Raw genomic sequence first — 8,927 nt, 5'->3', positions numbered from 1 at the left:
CCGCGGCCCGGGCCACAAAAGACCCCTAGTTGATCTTTGATCTGAAATTCATGAACACCCTGAAGGTAAAACTTCCATAGTACTATTGTGACAAACCCTTAACATTGTACCATGGAATCTGTAGGAGAAGAAGCATTTTGCGTATTTCCACAAAATGGCCCATTACGGCCCACAGGTGACCTTTGACCCCATATTTCGGACCATCTCTGATGGCCCTATACCCAATGGTCCTTGTGTCCAAGTTTCATGAAATTCCATCAAACGTTGTGCGATTGGGAGCGGTTTTACCAATTGTTGACGGATAGAGTGATAGAGTGATAGAATGATAGAGTGATAGAGTGATAGACGCCGCACTGTAACAATAGCTCACACCAGCATGCTGGTATGAGCTTAAAATCTCATTTGGAGCACCAAATTGCATTTAAGGCCAGGTGAAAATGCAAAATTCTTTACAAAATGGAGTGGGAGTTAAAGTGTGCTATATTGCACCAAATTGCATCTGAGGCCACCTGGAAATGCAAAAAAAATTCATTCATGTTTTTCAATGCATATCATGGATTGTAAGATAACTTTCTTTGAGGGTACGGAAAGGACCAAATATTGTTTAAGGGAAAGACAATACATGCTAGACATGTTTATTTTGACATATGTAGGCCTTAATATATTGACCTATAGAGACTACACTTCTCAATGTCATATGCATGAACAACTTTGAAAAACAAAGGATAGGTAGTTGTGGAAAATGGGATAGTTTTTCTTCCAAAGCAACTATCCATACCTCGCCGATATGTCCACAAAAACTGCCTCACGTGTCTCACTTTCACCAGAAATGTACTATACGCACAACTTCAGAAGTGTTATACCATTTTGGTGACTTCAGTTGGTGAGATTTAATTTGATGGGCATCAATTTAACAACGATGTTTGATGTTTGCTTGCAGTATTTTATCTCCTGTGAAATTAAATTGCTTATATCCATAACATTTGGTCTAATGCAAGCTGTGATAACGAATGGGAAAGAAAATAGCAAATTATAGTACAGTTTTGAATGTTCTTTTGTCAAACCGATCTTTTAACTGCCAATAATAATTTTACTTCCACTGTTTAATGTTTGATTAATCATATCATATATTTGTGGAAATGAGCTTAAGAATCTACAACCATTGATTATGTGTGCTCTGTAAAGTCTTCAATTGTTGGCTTATGGACGGTGGACAGTCTTGGTATAATTTTTTGGTTCATCAATAGGGTTTATCAAGCCTGTTTGGATGAACATAGATTAACTACCAGAACTTTCACAATGTTCTCCAGAAATGCAGAATGTATCCCTAGGTTTTGGGCTCTTGCACAGGTACCAGATGCCATTGTTTGGTGGCTGTGGAGTACTTCACCTTGACCCTGAAAAGAAATCATAAGAGGTGGTTGTGATTTGCATACTATTTGATTTGAAATACTACCTAGAAACAATTAACATCATCAAAAGGAGTGTAGAACTGTATGTTCATGTACTAGGTAAATACCTTGAAAGTGTTTCAATTTAGTTATTCATTTAACCTCTGGTTTAAGACATAAACGAATCCACAAACCACCAATTGCATCTATGGTAATAATGTAAATATTCTGTTGTGAAGCGAGTCAGAAGTGTGCATAAAAGGTATCATTTGAAATGGGTTGTACATCTAATGCCATTCACTACACATATTAAATAAGCATATAATGAGGGCATAGACAGAAACACTTACTCATCATTCCCATCTCCATCTCTCTTTGGGACGGTTTCTGTGAAAGTTGAAATCAATGGCTGCCAAGTACTTTCTCGCCACATACAGTATCCAACGTAGCTGTGATAAAGAACGAAAAAGTTGGGGTCGTATGTTATTTATAAGGTTTGATTATGCAAACTTTTATCAGGGTTTCTTGGCCAGAATATATTTTATAGTAATATTTACCTTTTCAGTAATTGTGTTTGCAAGCAGTTGTCTTACCATGTACACAAATACACACACACAACATTTCCATCAAATTCTTGGCCTTTTGGCAAGAATTCAACAATTATTCACAGACCGTCATGAGCCATTATTCTAAAAAAATGTCAGCTGGCAGGGTAGTTGAAGGATGTCCATGCAACCCACTGTTGCCATGACAGGGCTTTTAGGTTTTGACATGGGGCATTAAGGAACCATAATGCAATGCTACTTCTGCATGTATTGTCCTGACTCTCTAAATTCACTCTGATAAAGGGCCACCTGGGCTGGATGTCCAGGAAGTGGCTCACCATCCCACCATAATATATATTTCTCCTTAAGGAGAGGAAGGACTTCCAGGTGTCAACATGGGCTATTCATTGTAATCAGCTAATGAGCTAACATGACTTTATACTGCTAACAAGAGACTACTGTAACTCTATGTACTGAAGGTAGTTTATATGTAGGATGACTTCCTGTCAATGCTCTCAACGCAGATGTTGTACATGTAGAAGGTGAAGTGGAGATGAAGGGCAAAAGCTGGATTTGAATACACTAGATGTATTACTTGCAAATATTACAACAGTGACAGAAGGGTATTCCATGCAAATAGACCAAATCTAATCCTCCTTCATCTCTTGTTGCAACAGTGCATGCCTTGGTAAACAGTAAATACTGAATAGTACAGAACTTGGTGCATTCAAATTTGGCCAAGTATAATTTGTTCCATTGGAAAGTATGCATGTAGCATTAGCATTGATAGATTTTATGAGAAGTTTGCATCTCTGAAGCATAGATCTACTGAAAACAAATACAAAAAAATAAATGCTGACGAAAACATGGCACAAAAAATGTTGCATACCATAGGCCTATATAGTGCAGACTAAATAAAGTACCAAAACAGAATGTGACTTTCTACAGTATGTTGGGTTTCACTGACCTTAGAATGAAGCTTAGCCTAGCTACATACCAAGCAAAATAACTAGATCAATAAAGGAAACTAGGAAAGTGAATGTGGTGGAAGTACAGCCTATACCTACCTTGCAATGCATGCATAGGACAAACAGTAAATTAGTTCAGTTGGCCTTTCAACCAAGTTAATAGTATCGTCAACTATCCTAAATTCATGCACTAGTATGTTAAATTATTCTATAATGTCCATTGTAATATTCTAGCCTAACCATTTTTGCAATCTGATACTTATTCTTCACCATTATGAACACTTTAAAGTTTGCTTTTGCAAAACTTCTGCTAAAAACTTTCTTGTTGCTTTATACAGTTTATTATTTCATAAGCTACACAAAGTTATAGGCAGAATCATATGCTGGGAGTTAACCACAAAATGTCCATTCTTTGGAACATTGTTTTGTTGGGAGGTCTTTTTGCTGATTTTAGAGTGTTAGTCGCCTGGGGAGTAGGAGAAGGCAAGAAAACAACATCTACGTTCCATTAGTTTTGTACAGTTGGTGCTTATATCTAAGGGTGAGTAGTAGTGCTGCATTGAGTTTGGTCATACTTCCTGCATTTTCAGCAAGCAATGTGTCAATTATATATCAATCATAATTTCTGGATTTTCAGTGGGCCATGAGTCAATTATACATCAATCAGAAAGGGAAAAAAAGAAGTCACATTAGTAATAAAGTTAGGCCTGTCCTTAGTCACCTAAAGACTACTATTAGTCTATGTTCGCTAACTACATGCACCCAAATGTTTGCTCCTAGCTAGGAAGGCATACATATTTTAACCACATGTACCTGCATCCTTTTCCTTCAAAATGATGACTCCTGATGTAAATATCATTTTGTAAAACTTGAAAATTATCCACTTTCTTTATGCTTCAATAAAGCATGTGGGCCAGGCATTACCTTTTTTTCAAAGTAAGCAAAACCAACAGAAAATAAAGATTGCTACCTAGTACTTTGATCTGGGATATGCAGTCTGTCATAGATCTGTGATATTGGGAAGGCCTATCAAATGTTCGTATAATTAGTAGGTCGACATCAATTTATTTATCTTCTTGTGGATTTTTTGAGGATGCCAAATACCATGAACGACATAAGGTATCTTTGCCATTTGTAGAAATGTAAGGCTAACAGTGATGTTAACTGCACTAATGAACACAGGTATTATTTTGTAAGAAATTTTGGCAGGTAAGAAGTTTAAGACACGAAAGGCATTTGAAACTAGATAAAAGATTCAAAGTGGCTATTCTTATGACTAGTCGTAAGAATAATTTCCGACTAAGCATGCGCAATTGCTATTTTTATGACCAGGAGTACTATTTTTACGACGAGGAGTAACAATAATTTCCGGGTAGGGTTAGCGTTAGGATTGAGGTTTAGGGTAATGTTTAGGGTTAGGGTTACCCCTACTACATGCGCAGTTGCTTTATTTACTTTACTGCGCCTGAATTCGCCTTTGTCGTAAGAATATAGTTTATAAATAATTGTGGCCTGACCAAATGCACGCTTCGTTGAACTATAGTTAAACTATAACACGGAGAGCCGTACAAACTATCTTGCTATTCAGTGCCTAACAAAAGGACGTGTTTATTGTGTAACACTTGTGCGGTCGGTAGATCGAGCCGACTTGTATGGCAGGCTTTGTATACGAAGATAATCAATAAATAAATATTTGTTTGACAATTGTTAGACGTAGTCAGCTTCATTGAGCCGGAACTACGCAACTAAGTGTCATATGTACAGGCAAGACTATCAACTGCATGTAGTCGGGATAGGATATACTTATTGAACTTTAATATAAATCTACCTATGATATTGTGGGCTTGGAAAGTGACGAGTTTAGTGCGTAAGTGGAGCAAGTATATAAAGTTATATAATAGTTTTTTATAATAGTAAATTATAAATTAGTTAATTGTAAATTATATTTACATAATAGTAAATTATATAAAGTTATATAAAGTATATGAAGTTGTCAACTTTTAACGAGAACTTGAGCCATATTTTGTCCAATATATTCTCGCCGGTTCTCTCACGCAAAGAGCTACATGTTCAAGGTACCCGTGGAAATCGCTTTAGGGCATGCAAATGACAAATACAAAAATCACGCAATTTCAGAAAGATTCATTTAGCTTAAAGGTTTGGTTTCACATAAGGAGCGCCGGGGAAGGGGTGACGTACAGGTATTTTGTAACTATCTGGTCCTGTTCTACAATTTGGAGTGTTATACGGTATATGACACATTTTCCTGTTACTCGGAACTTTTCGTGCAAGTGCCCAGGCTCAGTTTAGCTTATGAGAAGAGAAAGGGGACATCACACACGTACAACCTACACGTGAGTCAGGTAATACCCCCTCCCCCTCCCCCACACCGGCAGTAGTATACAATACATGACCTCTCGCAGAAGCACATTGAATTATAATTACACCTGCTCAATGATCGAATGGCCGACTCCCAGATTTGACATCTTTGGCAAAGATACAGTTTTGCATCAAGTGACTGGGAAAGTTGAATTAATTCGTTTGAGTTGTCTTTACAGTAAACTCAGTAACTGACCGTTTTTTTTTTCTTTCTTTCTTTTACCCTTCAAACTTTAATGACTTAAGAAATAGACAGTAAAGAAAATTGCCTCATTTATTAAACTGGATCGGTTTAATCAAATATATTGATAATAAAGATCGAGTCTTTAAATAACATATGGTTTGCTTAAACCAAACAATGAACCTTCCGAAAGATAGATACTTCCTGCCAAAAACAAAATTGATGTTATGGCATTGTCATATAACGAAATGGAAAAAATAATAAAAGGACTATTTCAGTAAAACTTCAACATCATAAACTACGGTAATATAGCTGGTCATAAACTACAATATCATAAACTAAGGTATTATAGCTGGTCAGTTGAAAAGCATCAGAGCCGTATATAGAGAGAGTTTGGCCAACCATGTAACCGATTTGGATTGGTCGAGAGGGAAAACGCCCACACAGGGTGGTAAAATAGGTCCACTTGAAAACTTTTTAGCAGGCGACACGCATACTCACAGTGTATAGACTATCGTTTGTGTACACGAAAAAAGTACGAAATTATGAAAGAAATGGTGCTGGGGATGCTGCAATCGGTCAGAACATGGATATTGTTGTTTGATTTTCCGACTGACCATAAAAGAAGAGGAATTTTTTGGAAGTAGAAAGAACAAGATGGATATCTAATGAAAAAAGTCTGTGTAGCCTAGGCCCATACTAGCCATAGGCCCTAGTGTAATACGAGTAATGTACAAGCAATGCGAGAATTTTACGTTCAGACTGGTTTCTGTAATTACATGCATGGCTATTCTCTCTCGTTTTACGATCCACAAATTCGATTTCATTATGCCAGCTCTTCTATAATCATAGGCATGGCAGTTTCAGTCGCACATATAGTTATCCTAATTCCTAGTTATTGTATGCCTAGGCTATGCCTAGCCTAAAAAAGTATCACTTTTAGTTTAATGTAAAAGGGTGGGCTAGCCTCTAGGCATCACGTAAAGCCCTAATCCTTAGTTAAGCCCGAAGCATAAGTTAAGCCTGGGCTTAGACCTGGAACATTCTTGCTATTACTACAACTGTTATAGCACATTACATATGGCACAGTATAAGGCCCAATTAAACTAGGTCTATGGAAAACAAAGTAGCCTAGGCCTAAACTAGTTAGGCTAGGTCTATACTCATTGGCAACTTGTGGGTTGTGTACACATACAGGCCTAATTATATAGACCCTTTTAGTATGCCATAAACAAGTGCCCAAATGGTTAAATGATCTTGGTTTGTGTTAATTGTCAGCATTGGCCTAGCCTTTTTAGGCTAACATGAATTCAGCCTAATTTTTTCTTCTTCAAAAGTATAGCCTAGGCCTTGGTTTAATTTGGATGCAGTCAACTATCATTTATCAAAGTTGCATCAGTACCTCCTTATTCCCTTAATTGACACCCACATTGACGATTGAAGTTAAAAAAAATCTTTTTAAATTATCTTTAGACAGTAAATTTTAACTCCCTGAATTTCAGGACTTTTTTTACAAATCAAAGGTGACATGTGCTCTGAAGAAAAACTCCTAACATAAAAAGCCACAGTTAGCAGACTGTAATAAAGACAAACCTGGTGAGTGACTACTAGACTGAAATCCAGTTCCTGCAACCACAGCAATAAAGTCTTTGTTTTAATCAATGCACTTGTGTGTTTGAAACTTTCAAATGGACACTCAATGGCAGTTGGTTAAGATATAAGGTTTTACCTTCATCATGGAGAGTTGAAGGGAATCTGCCTCATCATCTGAATAATGGACTCAAGGATAGCAACAAATCATGATTGGATAATGATTTTGAGCAAGTAAATATCTGGCAATTTGAAAGTTTGTATTATTTTTTTACATATTATTTAAGCTGTTTAGCTCACACACAAGCAAATGATCAAGTGACAACAACCGATGCAGTATATTTAAAGGTATTGAAGACATGCCCTAAACCGCATGCCGCGCTCTGAAAAAGTTTACTTTCCGTTGCTTGCAAGTGAAGTTTTTTTTGTGTCACTACAAAATGCAGACAGTAATGAAACCTGATACCTTGTTATCTTTTATTTAGACCTGAGATGTCCACGCTGCTATGTGCACTGTGTTGTGGGTATTGACTGTGATGTTTGTATTGACTGTACACTAATGTCTATTTACAGATGGTAGCAAGCTGTGTGTGTATTTTCTGGGATCAATGGTGGTGTCTAACACTTCTGTTACACCGCATTCGAAACTAGGTCAGATAACCGGCATGAGACGTTTCTTTGTGCGAGAGTCTCCACACCCTTTAAGGAGAAGTATTTATATCCCATTAATAGAGAAAGAATTATGTTTCAATTGGTAGCATGCAACTTAAAATTTTGCAAACATTAGATACAATCAAACAATAACAAGGTTCATTTACAAGGTAATCTACTGCCCTTTATTTCACATTAGTCTGTCACATCAGAAGGTCACAGCTTTCAATAATTATTCAAACAAATTCCCTTGATGGGTGCTTCGTTAGATTCCTGCAATTTTCAAGTTTACCAATGTAATAAGTTCTGAATGTGGCAATGTGGAGAAGCTTTGGGATAATCTGTGGATAAGACTGCCAGACTATCAACAAGATTCCACATCCATGCCACTCCAACTGCTTCCTTCACCTCCTTGCAGATGTACCACATGTCCAAAAAAAAGTCAGCATTGGTTAATGTAATTAAAATCTGGCTTCCTCCTGAGCTGGCAAATACACATGAATTGCCAAGTACAGAGGTCAGTGTGAAACCACTGAAAGATCTTCTCAGCTTTCAAGAAAACAAAGACTTGAAGCCAAATTGACAGAGGCCACACTGACACCATTCCACTCTCATAAGATGAAGGTATCACACACACTTCATTTTGCTTCTGCGATGCAGTGCCTGGTAGACTGTGAGGGTCACCCAATGGATGTTTTAACAACTGCCTGGTTTATAGAGCTCTGCAACAGATAATTCATCCTAATGTCTAGTTGTCATCCTGTCATGGCCTTGAGCAAGTTGAACCCACTTCAACACAAAGCAGCTATTGAATTCTTGTCTAGGTAGTGTCAAATCCACATCACCATCATTGCTGGTTCCAGCTACGCTGACCATGATAAAAGAGTACAATGAGGGTTTTTTAATTCACCCAACAGAGCTTGCATTCCAGTACCTTTGGGCAGCTGAAAAGATATTCAGAAATTGTTATATATGAGTGTGTTTGTATGCATGCATATGTGTGATTTTCTTGCTTTACAGAACAGCTCCATTTTGATAAGCTATGTAACATGGAAACCTGCCAATCATATGTTTGAAATAGGACAGGCTGAAACGATTCTTAAATGGAAAGCTTAACGACTTCTTGCATTTTTATACATCACTGTTCAGGTAAGGCCAGTAAGGGCAGTATGAAAAATAAGTAACAATTAATAATTATCATTATGGCCATTTGCTGTCTGCA

This window comes from Apostichopus japonicus, chromosome 3 (genome assembly GCF_037975245.1).
Source record: "Apostichopus japonicus isolate 1M-3 chromosome 3, ASM3797524v1, whole genome shotgun sequence".
In the NCBI taxonomy this organism is placed as follows: Eukaryota; Metazoa; Echinodermata; class Holothuroidea; order Aspidochirotida; family Stichopodidae; genus Apostichopus; species Apostichopus japonicus.
The sequence above is the reverse complement of the archived record's forward strand: the minus strand, read 5'-3'. Positions refer to the sequence as shown.